Here is a 19639-nt window from a genome sequence, read left to right as displayed (position 1 = left end):
AGTCATGTCCGATTCTTAGCGACCCCATGGACTGCAGCCCACCAGGGTCCTCCATCCATGGGATTTTCCAGGCAAGAGTACTGGAGTGGGGTACATTGTCTTCTCCATTTTTTCTTTTCTTTTTTTTTTGGCTATGGTGGGTCTTAATTGCGGCATGTGGGATCTTCCATTGCAGGGCGTGGGCTTCTCGCTAGATGTCACTCCCGGGCTCCAGGAGTTGTGACTTGCAAACTTAATTGTGCTGTGGCTTGTGGGATCTTAGTTCCCCCACCAGGGATCAAACCCTCGTCCCCTGCGTTGGAAGGCAGATTCTTAACCACTAGACCACCAGGGAAAGCCCCTCCCCACTTTTCTTTGTCTTTCTCCTTTGTCTTCTCTCTCACAGTTTCTGCTGTGTGAAAAATGGTTGCATCCAGAGTGGTATGACATGTAACCCATATATTTTCTTTCCCTGCATGGTCTCCATAAATCTTGTGTCTGTGCATGACTCCTTCTCAGTGCTGGGTTTTTGATTCCACGCCCCCAGGTATAATACTGTGTGTTGAACTCTGTGCCATGGATTTGGTGCTGTGCGCCCTCCTCTGCCTCTGATACCTCCAAGATGAAAAGACCTAATTGGTAAGAATCCTGGGGGCAAAATTAATTCTCAGGAAGGACCACGATTTAGCATCTTTGCATTTCTCTTTTACCTCTAAGAGCGCATAGTCTGCTTGTTCTGTCTTGTGGCCTCTTGTTTGGTCATGCTATGCATAATAAATTAACATGGGATTTCCAACAGGAGTAATTCTACTTGCTTCTTTCCCTGAATATTTAGACTGGGGCAAAATGGCTTCTTGTTTTTATTTAAGAGTTAAACAAAACGGACTTCCCTGGTGGTGCTGTGGTTAAGACTGTGCCTTCCAATGCAGGGGCTTCAGGTTCAATCCCTGATGGGGGGACCAAGATCCCACATGCCTCACTGCTCAAAAACCAAAACAAAAAACAGAAGCAATATTGTAACAAATTCAATAAACAACTTTTAAAATGGTCCACATCAAAAAAATTCTTAAAAAATATCTATGTGTGCATATGTAGTCTATATGTATGTGCATGTGTATAACCCTTTGTACTAAATAGTTTGGCTTTTTACAGCAAACTACATTAGAAGCCAATTTTTTCAGACATGGATGCTTTGAAATGTAAATTCATAGCCTCTACTAACAAAGAACCATAGGAATTCTATGTCCTGTGCACATTTGGCAGCACATCCCAACATTATGTCACCTATTTGGGAGGCTCAATGGTGCCATCATATAATCTTGGACTTAAATTTCAAAACCCTGGCTAGAATTTTCTGCTTGGCCTTTCCCCTAAAACTGACAGGTTTACCCCAGAGCTAAAGACAAATGAAGAACAAAAACAGGCCTGTGCTGTGTTATTTCTTGCTCACCTCTATTTCTCTATTAAAAAAAAAATTTAAGGTATATATATTTTAATGTGGACCAATGTTTTGTAATGGCCACATCATACAGCATGCAGGATCTTTAGTTGGGGCATGCAAACTCTTAGTTGTGGCATGCAGGATCTAGTTCCCTGACCAGGGATGGAACCCCAGCCCCTTTGCATTGGGAGCTCAGAGTCTTAGCCACTGGACCACCAGGGGAGTCCTAGACCCATTGTTTCTTGACTGCTTTCCCTTCGTTCCTGCAGTCCTTTCTTCCCTTAAGATCATTAATTACTGAGACCTGTTTAAGGGCAAGCATTGTGGCCAGGCTTAGATCACAAAATGTATTGGACCAAAATGAGGTCATGCTTGATTCTCTTTCTCCAGGGACCCCCTCCCCTATCTGCTTACAACACCCAATGTTGACATAAAAGAAATTTCCGGTTATTTTAACCAGATCATCAGATGCTCTGGACCAAACTCAAGGCTGTCAGATTTGTACCCTTTGTATATTTCCTCAGGCTTCCCAGGTGGCTCAAGTGGTAAAAAATCCACCTACCAATGCAGGAGATACAGATTTCATCCCTGGATCAGGAAGATCCCCTGGAGGAGGAAATGACAACCCTCTCCAGTATTCTTGTCTGGAAAGTTCCATGGACAGAGGAGCCTGGCAGGCTACAATCCACAGGGTTGCAAAGAGTCAGACACAACTTAGCCACTGGACACACACACACACACACACACGTGTAATTCCCCATATTTTGTCTTTCCTCTTGTCATGATGGGCATTAAAGTCTTAAAATGAAGAAGGTCTACAAGCTTTTTTTCAGGGACAACCAGGAAGGGTGGTGGCTGACTAGCCCACTCAAGATGGCTGTTCCCTTTCTCTCTGTCCGTCCCTTGCCTGACCAGCACCTGCTTCATTTACACTTACTCTGGCCTTCCTACATATTTGCCTTAGGTGCCAGCTAGTGATTGTTCTTATCAAAGGGGTGGTGAGGGGTGTGCCCTTCTGTTGGTTTCCCTGATAATCGATGAGCCCATCTGACATCAACTCCCCTGTAACTGGCAATCTCCCCCTCCACCTGGAGCAAAGACTGCTGCCACGTCCTGAAGGTGTCTGCTGCACAGGGTGGGGGGGTCGCTCTAGGACTTTGCTTCAGACACAAAAGCTCCCCATCTGTCAAACCACTGATGTCTCTGTTGCCTGATGCATGTGTGCATGCTAAGTCACTTCAGTCATGCCTGACTCTTTGCAACTTTATGGGCTGTAGCCCGGCAAGCTCCTCTGCTCATGGGATTCTCCCATCAAGAACACTGGAGTGGGTTGCCATTCCCTTCTCCAGGGGATCTTTCTGGCCCAGGGATCGAACCCCCATCTGCTGTGTCTCCTGCATTGCTAGTGGATTCTTGACTGCTGAGCCGCTGGGGAAGCCCTCTGTTGCCCAATCCAGGCTTTCTTCAGTCTTGAAGATGGGCAAATGCAGGCTTTGTAGGCCTGTGTGGTACAGTCCAACAGGTGGGCATAAAGAGACCAGCTTCCAGAGCCCCTCAGGAAGGGGTGAGAAACTTGACAGTTTGGGGAGGTGGTGACAGTTACCAAGAGGAGAGTTAGTGGAGCGGAGGAGTCCCTGGGACCTGCCAGGGTGGAAAAGGAGAGCTTGAGAGGAGCCTGCCTGGGCCTGTGGATCTCCCTGGGGGGACTTAGGAGAAAGGGTTCCTCAAATACAGTGATAAATAAACTTTGCGCTGCAATAGGATTCCATTCGAAACTGTTACAGCCGAGGTATTATGAGTCCATTCTTGTGTCACAGAGAGCTAGGCTGTTCCTCCATTTGGAAGGTATTATTTTATTTTCCTTGTTCCTAAAATAGCACAAAGGGAGGCTTCTGTTTGTTCTCTTACCTTGTGCTAATCTTAGAGCAACATGAAAATGCTGACTGTATGCAGATCTTGAAACAACACTGAAAACTTCCAACATGGGAAAACAATTAATTCCCACTCCTTCCCCCTTTCCTCTTGGATTCCAATGACTGGCTGTGTTTAACCCTAGTTTTGCCTGCTCTTTCCCAGAAAAGTCACAGCTAACATGCATGGATCTACTAGCAGGAGCATAGATTCAAGAGGGTGTGGGATTCCAGCTTGATTCTCTGTGGGCTGATGTCTCATCAGAGAACTAGTCCTGAAGAGCACGTGTTCAGTGCTAAGCTAAGTTTGGGGGTCTGGATGATAATGGCTTCAGGAATGCAGCTGAGACAAAAGATCCCTGAGGGTTGAAACACTCAAGCTTCTTGGAGAAGGTGGGCCTCCAAGGATAGATGTAGAGAAGGAGTAAAGAGAGCTGGTGAGTAAGTCAGAAAGAGAAAAACAAATATTGTATATTAACGCATGTATGATATGCATTATGGGCTGTATGACCAAAGTCACAACCAAAGTGACTTAGCATGCACACACCACACATATATACAGAATCTAGGAAAACAGTACTGATGAACCTATTTACAGAGAAGAAATGGAGATGCAGATGTAGGGAATGGACTTGTGGACACGGCAGGGGAAGGAGAGGCTAAGACAAATTGAGAAAGTAGCATTTATGTATATACACTCACTCACTCTCAAAGTCACTCAAATGTGTCTGACTCTTTGAGACCCCATGGACTGCAGCCCACCAGGCTCCTCTGTCCATGGGATTTCCCAGGCAAAAATACTGGAGTGGGTTGCCATTCCCTTCTCCAGGAGATCTTCCCAGTCCAGGGATCAAACCTGAGTCTCCTGCATTGCAGGCAGATTCTTTACTATTTGAACCACCAAGGAAGCCCCACATATGCTCGTAACTTGTGGGAGGCTGCTATATCGCACAGGGAGCCCAACCTGGAGCTCTGTGATGACATAGAGGGGTGGAATGTGGGGGGAGGGAGGCTCAAGAGGGTAGGGGGATATATATATCTCATTATGACTGATTAACTTTGATGTATGGCAGAGAGCACCACAACATTGTAAGGCAATTATCCTCCAATTTTAAAAATATATATATAGAGAGACAGGCAGGTGGAGGGTGCAGGTGAGACCAGCCTGTGTGGGGTATCTCTGTGGAGGAAGAGGAACCCAGTTCACTGGAGACAGCAGTCATGGCTGGAGCAATTTCTGATTCAGTGAAAGCCTACAGTAGGAGTTTCCTCAGATTAATGGAAACCCTGTGTATTGCAAACATATCCGTCAGAGCATTAGAGGGTGCTAACGGATGACCTGACTCCTGGGACCTGCCTGCTGAATATGAAGCGGGGGACCGTGTTCGGAGAGGCTCAGCCTCTGTACATCTGCTTGCTTCCTGTGTTGCTCTGCCCAGTCGGGGCCGAGATAAGGGTGCACGTGCCCCCTCCTGCTCCCTGTAAACTCAGCTTGTATTATGTCTTTCTCTTGCTCTCTTCTCCCTTCCTCTGCCTTTTCTGCTCACGGCCAGAAGTTGAGCAGTCCTTCCTCGCTGTGAGTTTTGGATGGAATGTCCACCTGTGACATCAGTCTTTTGTGCGCATGCCCAGATTAGCAGGGAGGGTAAACGATGGGAACTCTATCAATACCCAGCTGGTCTCAGGATCACGAGTCTCCAGACCCAGCTCCAACACCTTTTAGCTCCTTGAACGCTGGCATTTCAACTACCTGCTCTTCGGTTTCATTTATTTGTAAAATGGAGACGTTAATACCTCCCTATCTACCTTACACAATTTCCTTGAGGCTCAAATGAAATATGGTTGTGAAAGTGCTTTGGAGACAAAGAAGTGTATTTATTAGGAGTAACTCAATACTTGACGGGTTGCATGAGGCAGAAGGTGGTAAAACTGGGACGTCTCAAGAAATCCCATCCTGTCCTATGATTTTATAAAATTGTTTTATATTACTTTGTCATTGGTTAGTAACTAGGTTTTGTCTGCCTCTTTTGCAACCCTGTGGACTGTAGCCCACCGGGCTCCTCTGTCCATGGAATTCTCCAGGCAAGAACACTGGGGTGGGTTGACATTCCTTTCTCCCAGGGATCTTCCCAACCCAGGAATTAAAGCCACATTTCCTGCTTGGCAAGCAGATCCTTTACCACTGAGGCACTAGGGAAGCCCTTTATACTCCTTAAATAAGTTGAATTAGATAGCTTTTTCTGCTGTTCTAACAACCCTCACTCTAGCAGTATCTTTTTTCCTCCCTCGATCTTAAATGCAGAACCCAGGGCCTCCCTACACGTTCCAGCTCACCTTGCTTGGCTTCCTCACCAGCCGCTGGGCCTCCCAGCCACTGAAGCAGCAACAAAAACTCTCACACAGCATCTCCAGAGGCTCTCTGGACTTCAGGCATCACCCCAGGCCTTCCAGCATCAGCTGATGTAAAAACTGTGAAAAGATTTTTCCAAAAATGACAAGATGCCCTACACAGAGACTTGGATGTCACTTGGCTCCTCGCTTAGAAATGGCTTAGGAACCTTACTGTGAAAGCAAGTCCTGCAGTATTTCAGGAACAGGTATTCACAGCACAAACGTTGACATATTTATAAACTTAGGAATGTGATGATAGATACTGTGGAGTGGATAAAGGGACATATGATAGTGTCCTTGCTGAGGTTGGCTGTATGAGACCAGGTCTGAGAAGGATATAACCAGCACATCCCCAAGGCTCCACAAGCGGTTTAGAGATGGGACAATTGACCATGGTGTCATAGTTTGCTGGGGCTGCTATAACAAAGTGTTAGTCCGTTTAGGCTGCTGTAACAAAAGTACCATTGATGACTGGGCTTCCCTGATGTCTCAGAGGTAAAGAAACAGCATGCAATGCAGGAGACTTGAGTTTGATCCCTGGATTGGGAAGATGCCCTGGAGAAGGAAATGGCAACCCACTCCAGTATTCTTGCCTGGGAAATCCCATGGACAGAGGAGCCTGGTGGGCTACAGCCCACAGGGTCACAGAGAGTTGGACACGACTGAGTGACTAAACCACCACCACCATTGATGAGTGGCTCAAAAACAACAGACATTTATTTTCTGGAGGCTGGGAAGTCCCAGATTAAGATGTGGGCAGGGTTGGTTTCTTCTGAGGCCTCTCTCCTTGGCTTGCAGATGGCTGCCTTCCCCACAGACTGTCTTCCTTCTCTGTCGATGTCCTAATCTTCTCTTACTGTGTATATGCTAAGTTGTTCAGTTGTGTCCAACTCTTTGCCACCCCATGGACTGTAGCCCACCAGCCTCCTCTGTCCATGGGATTCTCCAGGCAAGAATACTGGAATGGGTTGCCATGCCCTCCTCCAAGGTGATCTTCTGGACCCAGGGATCGAACCGACATCTCTTATGTCTCCTGCATTGGCAGGCGGGTTCTTTACCACTAGTGCCACCTGGGCCTCTTATTATATGGACACAAGTCAGATTGGATTAAGGCCCACCTGTATGACTTTGTTTAACTTTAATTACCTTTTTGAAGACACTCTCCTAAGACAGTCACATTCTGAGGTCTTGGGGGTTAGAACTTCAACGTAGGAATGGGGGGCAGGGGTTACAACTCAACCCTTAACTCACACTGTAGGCAAGGCACAGAGAATCAAGCCAAATGGAGAAGCCACTGGGAACTATTAACAGCAGAAGCCTCTATCATCCTTGGGCCTGGAGAAACAAAAGAGAAAGGGTGTGCTATTCCTAGAACCCATCCAGAGCTGTGGTCATAGGAGAGGGGCCACTCAGCGTGGGTGCTATATGACAGAGGAAGGCACCCATGGTGGAGACCAGGCTCTGGCAGAGAGGGAGGGAGAAGACCCACCCCTCTCTCTCCCCGCCCTTCACACTCCTCTCTTCTCACTCAGATAGTGCTTCCGTTTGGTCAAGAGCCAAGAAAGACGCTGAGAACAGCAAAGCCTGGGGGCTGCAGTTGTAGATGTCAGGCTTTGAGGCAGGGAACGGGCTGACAAGTGTGGCCAGGGGTGGGAGGAGAGTGGTAGGATTTGAGTGGGACAATGAATAATCACCAGCTCAGTGAAGAAAACAAAGACATTTCCAAAGGAGGAATTAATTATGTATACTCAGGTAACATAGAAAAGAAAAGTGAAAGTGAAGTCGTTCAGTCGTGTCCGACTCTTTGCGACCCCGTAGACTGTAGCCTACCAGGCTCCTCCGTCCATGGGATTTTCTGGCAAGAGTACTGGAGTGGGTTGCCATTTCTTTCTCCAGAGGATCTTCCCGACCCAGGGATTGAAACCAGGTCTCCCACATTGTAGGCAGACACTTTACTGTTTGAGCCACCAGGGAAGCCTATAACATAAATGGGCTTTAAAGTGTCATTGGAAAACAGAAAATGCTACTTAGCTGCAAAAAATATTAGTCATACATTCGAAACTGAACCACATATTCACGTACCCATTTCCAGTCCCAGAAGTTACTATTCTAAGATACTTGTTTGCAGAAGTAAAGCAGAATGATAGAAAAATAGTTTTGTCAATCTTGTCATGTTGAACACCTATGGTCTTAAAATGGAATGGGAAGTATTACTGGAACTGTTTTGGAATAGAAAGCAGCTGGTCTCTGCCTCAGGAGGGTGCCTGTGTGACCGCACCCATCAATGGTTACAGCATGGTTGTATGAACTGGGTATGTCCCCTATGTTATCGAGCTGGAGCTGCCATAACAAAATACCATAGGCTGGTGGTTTTGACAACAGAAATTTGTTTTCTCACCACTCTGGAAGCTGGAGGCCTGAGACCCAGTGTTGACAGGGTGGATGTCTGCTGAGAGCTCCCTTTGGGTTGCCTTTTCAGTGTGTGCTCAATGGTCTTTCCTGGGTGACTTTGCAGGGTGAAAAAGTGAGGCGGATGGAGGGAGGGGGAGAAAGAGTGATCTCTTGGTGTCTCTTCTTTTTTTTTTTTTCCCTAAGTTCAAATCATCCTGATTTTATGATCACAGAAATACTACAAATATCCACAGTTGGTAAACACCATTATAACAAATACAGAGAGAAGGATGGGTAGAGATCTACATAGATAGAGTGACTGTAACAGGAATAGGCTCAATCTGAACATGCTCTTTTTAAAGTATAGTGTTGAATTTAGTGTTACTTGAATTAAAAAAAAAATTTATTTGACCACACCAGGGAACGGGCTGACAACACCAGGGCTAAGTTGCAGCATGTAGGATCTAGTTTGCTGACCAGGGATCAAACCCAGGCCCCCTGCATTGGGACACAGGCTTGATCCCTGAGTCAGGAAGATCCTCTGGAGGAGGAAATGGCAACCCACTCCAGTATTCTTGCCTGGAAAATCCCATGGACAGAGGAGGCTGGCAGGCTACAGTCCATGGGGTCACAGAGAGTTAGAGACGACTGAGCTCCCTAATACACACTCATGCATCTCCTTAAAGGTGCCATGTCCAAATACAGCCTCTCTGGGGGTTAAGACTTCAGCATGTGAGTTTTGGAGGGGACCCAAACATTCAGTCCATAACATCCCACGTAGTGATATGAAATAGATGACACTTGATATGTTGATACTGATAGTCATTAAATCAAGAAAACTTCATTGCACATCTACTGTGTGCCAGAATCTCTGCTAGGATCTGAGATTATAGGTAGAAGGAAAAAAAAAAAAAAACCTGCCTCAGTCTTTAATGAGTTTATAACTTGAAGAGAGACAGAGATGCTGTTAGAACACAGTGGTCACTGCCAAGAGAGCTTGAGCATTTGTGCTAAGTCACTCAGTCATGTTCGGCTCTTTGAGACTCCAAGGACTGTAGCCTGCCAGGCTCCCCTATCCATGGGATTCTCCAGGCAACAATACTGAAGTTGGTTGCCATTTCCTTCTCCAGACCCAGGGATTGAACCCACATCTCTTAGGTCTCCTGAATTAGCAGTGGGTTCTTTTCCACTGGCACCCTGGTGGCTCAGATGGTAAAGATTTCACCTGCAATGTGGGAGACCTCGGTTATATCCCCAGGTCAGGAAGATCTCCTGGAAGAGGGCATGGGTACCAGTATTCTTGCCTGGGAATTCCATGGACAGAGGAGCCTGGTGGGCTACAGTCTATGGGGTTGAAAAAGAGTCAGAACACGACTGAGTGACTAACACTGTCACTTTCTGTCCAGTGCCTCCTGGGAAGCCCCAGAGCACCTAGATAGGATGAATAAACCACTCCCTGGGGGCTACAGAAGTGATGTGCAAGCAGAAATGGAGGATGAGGAGTATTGGATAGTAAACACGGGGTGGGACAGACAAGGGGAAGCATTCAAGATTTAGGAAGATGATACGCAGAACTAGGGTGACCAGGATCCTGGTTTGCCCGGGGCAGTCCTGGTTTTAGCAATAATCATCCCACATCCCGGAAAGCTCGGGGTCGCTGGGCCTTATACGCTGCTGCTGCTGCTAAGTCGCTTCAGTCGTGTCTGACTCTATGCGACCCTATAGATGGCATTCCACCAGGCTGGGATTTTCCAGGCGAGAGGACTGGGGTGGGGTGCCATTGCCTTCTCTGGAGCCTTATATGTAGAGGTGTAAATAGTGCAGTAGAGCTGGTGCACAGAGGAGGACGGTTGCAGCAGGGTTGATGGGAAAAAAGCTGGAAAAGTAGGCAGGAGCCCAAACAGGAACTGAACCACGCTCAGGAGGTAAGGCTTTCTTTTAGAGCTAGTTGAGTACTCAGTGCTGCTGTGCTGTGCTTCCTCGATCAGTCATGTCTGACTCTTTGGATCCCATGGACTATGCAGCCCATGGATATTCTCCAGGCAAGAATACTTGAGTGGGTTGCCATGCCCTCCTCCAGGGGATCTTCCCAACCCAGGGACTGAACCCAGGTCTCCTGCATTGCACACGGATTCTTTACCAGCTAAGCCACCAGGAAAGCCCAAGAATACTGGGGTGGGTAGCCTATCCCTTCTCCAGGGGATCTTCCCCACCCAGGAATCCAACCAGAGTCTCCTGCATTGCAGGCAGATTCATTACTAACTGAGCTGCCAGGGAAGCAAGTAATCAGTAAGTGATCTTAAGTACGGGAGCAACTTGCTGAGACCAGATTTTTTTTTCCTACAGCAAATTATTGTAATATTTAGTTAGTTAGTTATTTTCTGTAATCTGCAATGTGACTTTATTTATTTATTTTTTTTAATTTTTATCTGAGTATAGCTGTTTTACAATGTGGTGTTAGTTTCTGCTATCTGACTCTTTGTGACTCCATGGACTGAAGCACGCCGGGCTGCCTAGTCCTTCATCATCTCCTGGAGTTTGCTCAAACTCATGTCCATTGAGTCTGTGATGCCACCCAACCATCTCATCCTCTGTCAACCCATTTGCCTCCTGCCTTCAGTCTTTCCCAGCATCGGGGTCTTTTCCAGTGAGTTTGGCTTTTCAGGTAGCCAAAGTATTGGAGCTTCAGCATCAGTCCTCCCAATGAATATTCAGGGTTGATGTCCTTTAGGATTAACTGGTTTGGATCTCCTTGCTGTCTTTTTTTGGATGTCCTTCCCATCTAGGTCACCACGGGGCACTGAGTAGAGTTCCTTGTGCTCTATAGAAGATTTTCATTAGTTATCTATTTTATATGTAGTATCAATAGTGTGGGGCTTCCCAGGTGGTGCTGGTGGTAAAGAACCTGCCTGCCAATGCAGGTGACTAAGAGACACAGGTTCAATCCCTGGTTCAGGAAGGTCCCCTGAAGGAGGGCATGACAATCCACTCTTGTATTCTTGCCTGGAGAATCCCACGGGCAGACGAGCCTGGTGGGCTACAGTTCATGGGGTCGCAAAGAGTCAGACATGACTGAAGGGGCTTAGCAAGGCATGCGTGCAAATCAGTAGTGTATACGTGTCAGTCCCAGTCTCCCAACTCCTCCCATCATCCCCAGAGACTTGCATTTAGAAAGAGCTCTATCCGCTGGGTGATGAGGAAGAGGGACGATATTGAAGGCCATTCAGGAAGCTGTGGTGGTTTTCCAGGGAACAGCGATGGAGAGTGAAAGTAAAATGATGGAGGGAGACGGAGAGACTCGGAGGATTTGGAATGTCTTAAGGAGGAGTAACAGGCCTTAGAAATACATGTATGGGAGGTGAGAGAGAAGGAGCAGTCAAGGATGACTCCCAGGTTGCTGGCTTGGGCAACTAGAAAAAGTCTTGGGAAATAATTAAGACGGTTTGGAAATACCTTCCCCACTGCACCCTGCGTGCTCTTGGTGATCTAAAATCTCATTTATTGGGCAACTGCCCCAGAGATCTCGGCCCCATGCAGCCAGGAGACTGCCATAGCGTGCTCAGGTTGGGGAGGAGGTTGCGGGTGAGAGGGGGAAGCAGAGGGGCATTTATAACGCTAGATACTTCCTCAAGGTCTGTGTACTCTGTCTTGTTAAGCTTCATGAGAATCTTACCAGAGAGGGAGGTGGGGACCGTTATTCCCATCTCAGAGCTGCTGAATGGCGATAAAGTAACGTGCTCTGGGGGGCCACGGACACAGAGCAGCAGAGCTGAGCTTTAAACCCAGCTGCGGGGACTTCCCTGGTGGTCCAGAGGTTAAGAGTCCGCCTGCCAATGCAGGGCACATGAGTTCATCCTTGATTGGGGAAGATTCCACAGAACACAACTACCGAAGCCCCCGTGCCCTAGAGCCTGTGCTTTGGAACAGGAAAACCCCCCGCAGTAAGAAGTGTGAGCCCCACAACTAGTGAATAGCCCCCACTCACCACAACTAGAGAAAAGCCTATGCAGCAATGAAAACCCAGTGCAGCCAAATAAATAAATAATAATAATAAAAAGACTCCACCTCCCAATGCAGGAGGTGTGAGCTCAATCCCTGGTCAGGAAACTAAGATCCCACATGCTACACAGAGTGTGACCCAAAATTATTAAATAAGTAAATATTTTAAGGAGATATATTTAAAAAAGTAAAAACCCACCTGTGTCTGACTCTGAAGAACAATTCTTTCCACCAATGAGCTCCCTAGTTTCTACCCAGTTGGATATGTGGTCGGTGTACAGCCATGCCTTGATTCTGTCTTTATTCAGCAGTCCAGCAGGATGCAGACAAGGTAAGGACTGTCTCCTTCAGGGCCCTAAGAGGCCAGCTGAAGGCTGCTTGCCTGATGGAGCAAGGTTTGCGAGAGAACATCTTCATCCTCTGTAACTGGTCCCTATGCTGATGAAACCTGCAAACGTACTTTCTGTATAATTATCTTTGTGAGCATCAAGGCTATGGAGACAGTGTGCCAATCAACAGCCTGTTTAGGGAGGTGTGGAGGTGTGTGTCAGTCTCTAAGTCGTGTCTGACTCTTTTCGAGCCCACCAGGCTCCTCTCTCCACGGGATTCTCCAGGCAAGTATACTGGAGTGGGTTGCCATTTCCTTCTCCAGAGGATATTCGCCACCCAGGGGTCGAACCTGGGTCTCTTGCATTGCAGGCAGATTCTTTACCATCTGAGCCACTAGGGAAGACCAGAGGGTTGGGGGAAGGAGATGAAACTCAAGAGACAGGTAGCCATGAGCAGGATACTACATGGAAGAAACAAACATAGGAGGAGTCTCCAGGGCCTCCCTCCCAAAGATGGGAGTGTACAGCGAGCTTGTCTGAATCTCCGAAGCAACTCTAGAAAACTGACAGCCATGAAGGAGTCCCGACAGGGAGGCTGCCCTCCTAGGTCAGGGACCTTCTAGAACTGAAGCCTTAAAAAGAAACCTGAGACCTGAGAGCCAACCCAAGCTCCTTTGTAACCAGCCACGCTTATATTTTGATGTGAATCTTGACCTAATTCCTGCAGAGTCTTAATAGATAATCCATCCATTTTGCATGTCTTCTATTGTTATTTCTGCATGTATTTTGTTCCTCTACCCCTTCTAGATTGGGATTTCTTTAAAGACCCTAGCTTCACTCTGTCCATATTTTCTTTTACCCAGTAGACACGTGACTGGCGTTTGTTGTCCTTGGAGTGAAAGGGTAATTTCTCAACTACCTTTTTTAGTCACTGACACTGGCAGAGAAAGGACACAAGAGGGCACTCCTTCCCCACTTATCTGAGGTCAGGTCTTGAAACCAGGACAGACTTTGATAGAGACATGTCTTTAAACTAATTTGGGGGAGTTTTGAATATTTACACCGCCACACTTAGGGAAATCTTTTTTTCAGCCCAAGTCTTCAATTCCGTTTGAATCAAACTAATATTCACATAATTTTTGAAGAATTTATAATCTAAGGAAGAAGCATGTATTTAAAAAACCAACCAACCACTTTATATCCATTAGTATGGTTTTTATTGAAAAAGCAAAATAGCAAGTGTTGGCAAGGATGTAGAGAAATTGGAAGTTTTCTGTGTTACTTGGGGAAAGGTAAATGACAACTGCTTTGGAAAACAGTATGGTGGTTCCTCAAAAAAATCAAACATAGAATTACCATAAGATCCAAGCAATTTCACTTCTGGGTATATTCCCAAAAGAACTGAAAGTGGCAACTCAAAGAGCTGTTTGTACACCCATGTTCATAGCAGTAATATTTGCAATAACCAAAGAGTGGAAGCACCCAAGTATCCACTGACAGATGAATGGGTAAACAAAATGCAGTGCAACAAATGCACAGTCATGTCCAACTCTGCGACCCCATGGGCTGTAGCCTGCCAGGCTCTGTCCATGGGATTCTCCAGGCAAGAATACTGGACTGGGTTGCCATTTCCTTCCCCAGGGGATCTTCCTGACCCAGCAATTGAACCTGAGTCTCCTGCATTGGCAAGCAGATTCTTTACCACTGAGCCACCAGGGAAGCCTGTAACATACAGGGGAACAGTATCAAGCCTTAAAAAGGAAAGCACACATGCTATAATGTGGATGGCAAAGGACAGCGTGTGGTTCCACTTATTGGAGGTCCCTAGAGTAGTCAGATTCATAGAGACAGAAAGTACAATGGGGGTTACCAGGGGTACGAAGCATTTATTTTACTTTTAAAACCAAGACTGTATTTTTAAAATTGTTTATTTGGTTGTGTTGAGTTTTAGTTGTGACATGTGCGATCTGCATGGTGCCACGCAGGATCTTTCTTTGGTGCAAAGACTCTAGTTACAGTGCAGGGGCTTAGTTGCTCTGCAGCATATGGGACCTTAGTTCCCCAACCAGGGGTTGAACCTGCATCCCTTGCATTGCAAGGCAGATTCTTTACGGCTGGGCCACCAGGGAAGTTCCACCAAGCACTTAATAGATACAGAATTTTGCTTTGGGAAGATGAAAAAGTTCTGGAGATGGATGATGTTGGAGGTTGCACAACAATATGAATCTACTTGACTCTACTAAAACATACATTTAAAAATGGAAGAATTAAAAAAAAAAAGACAGAGAAAGATGTGTCTTTAAGCCCAGTTTCACGTACAGCCTTATCTCTTGCCAAGGTGCCTTGGAGTAGTGAAGACCCTCATGACTGTGCATCGTGCATGTTGGTGAGGGAGGGAGCCAAAGTTTCTGAGCATGGCCCTGCTATGACCAGTGTCCCACCCATCTGGGCTTCTGGTTCTGTCCACTTTGGTGCTGGGACCAAAAGGTGCCTTACATGCTTTTCAGGTGCCTTACATGCTTCACCCCACACGTAACCACTTGTCTTTACACCATTATCATTGGACCCAGCCCTATTCTGTCCTTCATTTCACTAAACACTTCCCTGAAAGTTCCCTGTGTGTCTGTCTTTTGTTCTTTAATATCTCCCCTCTCTCCTTAAGCCAGGAAACCTGGTCTCAGCCCTCACCATGTGGCAATTTTACTCTCATGGTGTCTCACTCCAGTCTGGGCTGCCAAAACAAAATACTGTGGATCAAGGGGCTTAAAAACCACAGCCATTTATTCCTCACAGTTCTGGTGGCTGGAGTTCAAGATCAAGGTGCCGCAGATTCCGTGTCTGGTCAGGCCCCATACCTCCTTCTTGTGTCCTCACCTCTGGGGTCTCCTTTATAAGGGTGCTCATTCCACTCATGGGGCTTCCCGGGTGGCTCAGTTGTAAAGTATTCACCTGCCAACAGGAGAAGCAGGAGGCTTGGGTTTGATCCCTGAGTTGGGAAGATCCCTTGTAGGAGGGCATGGCAACCCACTCGAGCATTCTTGCCTGGAGAATCCCGTGGACAGACGAGCCTGGCAGGCTACAGTCCATGGGATCACAAAGAGCTGAACACGACTGGCTGAGCACACATGTGCATCCCATCTGGTGAGTGCTGCTGAAGTCTGTTCTCTCCTCCAGCTGCCGTCTCCTTTGCCTTCTGTACACTGCAGGGTTCTCCAGCCCTGGTTCTCCTCCGGGCCTTAATCGTGGTTTGTTCCTTGAATCTGCAGCGACCTTCTGTTGACTCCATGGACATTCTTGTGGTCTTGCCTGAGAGGTGCTCAGCTCTGTCAGCTTCACCCGATTACGATGACGACTCCCAAATCTCTGTCCTCGAGGACAGCCACCCTCCCTCATGTCATCCTCTCTTTCCCCCGATTTATAGGGTGTTTGTGCTTCGGGTGTTCTGCCAGTACCTCACACTCAGCCACTGAGGCTGTCTCATTTATTTCCTAAACCTGAGATGGGGTGGGAGGGGTCTTAGGTTGCTCCACTCAGCTTCATGGTTGTGGGTGAGTGGGGGAATCATTTTATTTCTCAGTTCCCTCACAGAGGAAGAGATTTACTTCCCCAAAAGTCCTACCTGTGAGAAATAAGAAAAAAAGTAATCTGAGACTGCCTTGGGAGTCCATGGTTAAGACTCTGTGCTTCTCATGAAGGGGGCACGGGCTCACTGATCAGGGAACTAAGATCCTGAGTGCTGTACTTGAGACCAAGTGCAGCCAAATAAATGAATAAATAAAATCCCACATGCTCAGTGGTAAGGCCAATATATATATATATATATATATATATATATATATATATATATATATATATATGTGTGTGTGTGTGTGTGTGTGTGTGTGTGTGTGTGTGTGTGTGTACTGTAAGGAAAAATACACAGGTACCAATGAGTGGCAGAAGCTGGGAATGAGAGGCTTTGCCTTCTCCTGAGTGCACCATTGCACACAAGTGGAAGCTCAGGTGGTCTAGAAATGCTTGTGCAAGAGCCAGTGAGCTATCGGGGTGGTCTGCCCCACCTGCTGGCGTGGAGACACAGGTTAGCTCCTAGACCTGTCTTATTCTACCCCACTTTGTCTAGCAGACTCCCTTACTCCTCAGTTGTCGAAGAACTAAGAAGTTATATACTCTCAGAAAGGCGCAATTCTAACCCAGTATGACTGAAATAACCTTATCTTAACAAATACCACCAACACCTTCAATTCCTACTTTGATGGTTCTCAACCCAATATCGGGAAGGCAATGGCACCTGACTCCAGTACTCTTGCCTGGAAAATCCCATGGATGGAGGAGCCTGGTAGGCTGCAGTCCATGGAGTCGCAAAGAGTCGGACACGACTGAGCCACTTCACTTTCAGTTTTCACTTTCATGCATTGGAGAAGGAAATGGCAACCCAGTCCAGTGTTCTTGCCTGGAGAATCCCAGGGACAGTGGAGCCTAGTGGGCTGCTGTCTATGGGGTCGCACAGAGTTGGACACGACAAGGGAGTTAGCAGCAGCAGCAGCCCAATAAACTCAAGGGATATGACACTCCTATGACTCTCTCTGCTGACGATTCTGGGGGAGTGCATAAAAATTGGGGTGCATAACGTGATTTAGAGTTTGGGAGGGCATGCACCCCAAGTTGAGAATGATGGCTGTGTTACAAGATCGTCTTATGGAAAAGCCCAACTTCATTTATTTATTTATTTACTCCCTTGCTAAATCATTGAAACACTAATAACTGAGTTTTTCATGAGCCCCTATCCCTTGTCATCAGTGTATTTAACAAAGATACCATCCTTTTGTACTTAAAAAAGTTGTTTCTCTTTGAGACTCCATAAAGGATTCTAAAGGTGAACAGGATTCTTGCAATTAAGGAAACTATAATGTAACAGGAAGGTTTCCTTTTTTAAAAATTTATTTATTTATTTATTTTTTTAATTTTAAAATCTTTAATTCTTACATGCGTTCCCAAACATGAACCCCCCTCCCACCTTCCTCCCCATAACATCTCTCTGGGTCATCCCCATGTACCAGCCCCAAGCATGAGAAACAATTGGAGGGACTTCCCTGGTGGTACAGTGGCTAAGACTCCCTGCTTCCACTTCAGGGGGCCAGAGTTAGATCCCTGGTCAGGGAAGTAGATCCCACATGCCACAACTAAAGATCCCTTTATGGGGATCCCTTTTTAAGATGCTGTATCTAAAATAATAAAAAAAAAAAACCCACATGCAGCAACTAAGACCTGGTATAGCCAAATAGATAAATAATTTTAATTAAAGATAAATAAATAAATAAAAATTAAAAAGATTCCTGGATATTTCTTAAGTTCTTTTATGTTTGAAGAACACTGTTGTATACCATTCTGTTTTTTTTTTTTTCCCATGCACTTTTCATAGCAACATACAATTGTGAGTTAGAACAAGAGATTGTTATGATTTTAGAGGTTTTCACCAAGTAAAGAGTTGATTTGTTCCTTTAAGGCTGGATGGGATTTGTATGCAAGGCCTGGGCCAAGACAGAGTTCCAGGGAGATAAAATTGTTTATGCAACGGGGGAAAGAAACAGCAAATGTGAACAGAGATTAGAAAACTTTTTCTAAAGTCAAGGATCCATAAAGGGGAGTAGTTGCTAGAGTCCAGCTCCAGCAGCCAGGGATTCAACCTGAAGAGATGGACGGTGCCGGCGAGAGAAATGAGACAGCCTCTCAGTTTTCTATGGACTGCCTGTTTATTTCAAGCTTATGATTCACTTTTATACTTTTACAAAAGCATTAGATCAGAAGTTTGATATTTTCAGTTCCCACTCACCCAGATTTATTGTCTCCACAAATCACTGTTGCTCTTCAGAGTTCCTGCTTCAGTGATTCTCTCGGAATCAGCCTTTCATCTATTATCAACCTCCTCTAATGTGTCCTGTAGTTAACTTGTGATTATATTGTAACTCATGATATATTCCTCAGTGTACTACTTATCTTCCTAAATCCTGTTTGCCCCTGACATCCTGAGCTCACTATCTCTTAGAAAGGCTTGTAGCTATAGTGTCTCTAAAAATTCTAACTTCTATAAGCTATAGTAAAATATGCTAACTTTACAACATTCCTTAAATCTTTAACTTCTAACTATTTTAATTATTTCTAAACCCTAAATTCAGTAAACTCCTTTGTCATAAACATTTTCCTCACAAATAGGCTTCAGATAGCAGTCCCTCCCATGGCCTCAAGCTGCAGCCTATGTGCTCATCCTGGAACACTCTTTTGTAAAAGTCCTTGAACAAATGTCAATGATTAACTTTATGAATTATTTTCTGAGCACAGCTGCAGAAGGCCTTGTGCCTTCTCATGCTCCTCTCAAGAACAAAAAGCACCTTAATATTCTTTTACAGTCAACTCAGCTGAGGAGAGGAAAAGACAAGTCAGAATTACAAGGCCTAACTCCTTAATCCCGGGTCCGTGCCTGCGGAATGAGGAGAGGGGGCTGGGGACCATGCCTCCATTTTGTCAGTAATGGCTAACATGGCTCCTGACAAGTAGTAGTGATAAGGTTGAATAAACTCTGAAGAAGAGGCCAAAGTATTTACTTGGGAAGTGAAGTGAAGTCGCTGAGTTGTGTCCGACTCTTGGCAACCCCATGGACTGTAGCCTACCAGGCTCCTCCCTCCATGGGATTCTCCAGGCAAGAGTACTGGAGTGGGTTGCCATTTCCTTCTCCGGGGATCTTCCCTACCCAGGGATCGAACCCGGGTCTCCAGCATTCCAGGCAGATGCTTTAACCTCTGAGCCACCAGGGAAGCCGGAGGGCAGTGTTTTCTCTAATGTGCCATGATGAAATTTTGATATATTTCATTCCATCATCCCAAAGAGAAACAATTTTTAAGAAAGAAAAAGACCGTATCTTTAACATTGTAATGATTGCAACTACCAGCCTGAGTGCCTGGGAGAGAACCAAGCTGTTAAAATAAATACGACCTTGCAATCGCCAAAGCTTTTATTATTTACTTGCTGCTCATTTGTCCAGTTTGTCATCAGTTAATGTGAGCAGATGGGCTTCCCTGGTGGCGCAGACAGTAAAGAATCTGCCTGTCAATGCAGGAGACACCGGTTCAATCCCTGGGTCTTCAGGGGGAAGACCCCCACCCCCCACCCCTGGAGAAGGGAATGGCTACCCACTCCAGTACTGT

General features: G+C 46.1%; 1 non-coding gene and 1 pseudogene across 1 annotated transcript; one reads left to right on the top strand and one right to left on the bottom strand.

Moving 5' to 3' along the window:
* Nucleotides 1-5796, top strand: part of LOC128058765 (F-box only protein 16-like) — a 46585-nt pseudogene extending 40789 nt beyond the window's left edge.
* Nucleotides 5797-19177: 13381 nt separating this feature from the next.
* Nucleotides 19178-19249, bottom strand: TRNAS-GGA (transfer RNA serine (anticodon GGA)). Its single transcript has one exon. It is a non-coding gene; the product is annotated as a tRNA-Ser (tRNA).
* Between the last annotated feature and the right edge of the window lie 390 nt (nt 19250-19639).

The sequence above is a fragment of the Budorcas taxicolor genome, chromosome 13, assembly GCF_023091745.1.
Source record: "Budorcas taxicolor isolate Tak-1 chromosome 13, Takin1.1, whole genome shotgun sequence".
Lineage (NCBI taxonomy): Eukaryota > Metazoa > Chordata > Mammalia > Artiodactyla > Bovidae > Budorcas > Budorcas taxicolor.
The sequence above is the reverse complement of the archived record's forward strand: the minus strand, read 5'-3'. Positions and strand labels throughout refer to the sequence as shown.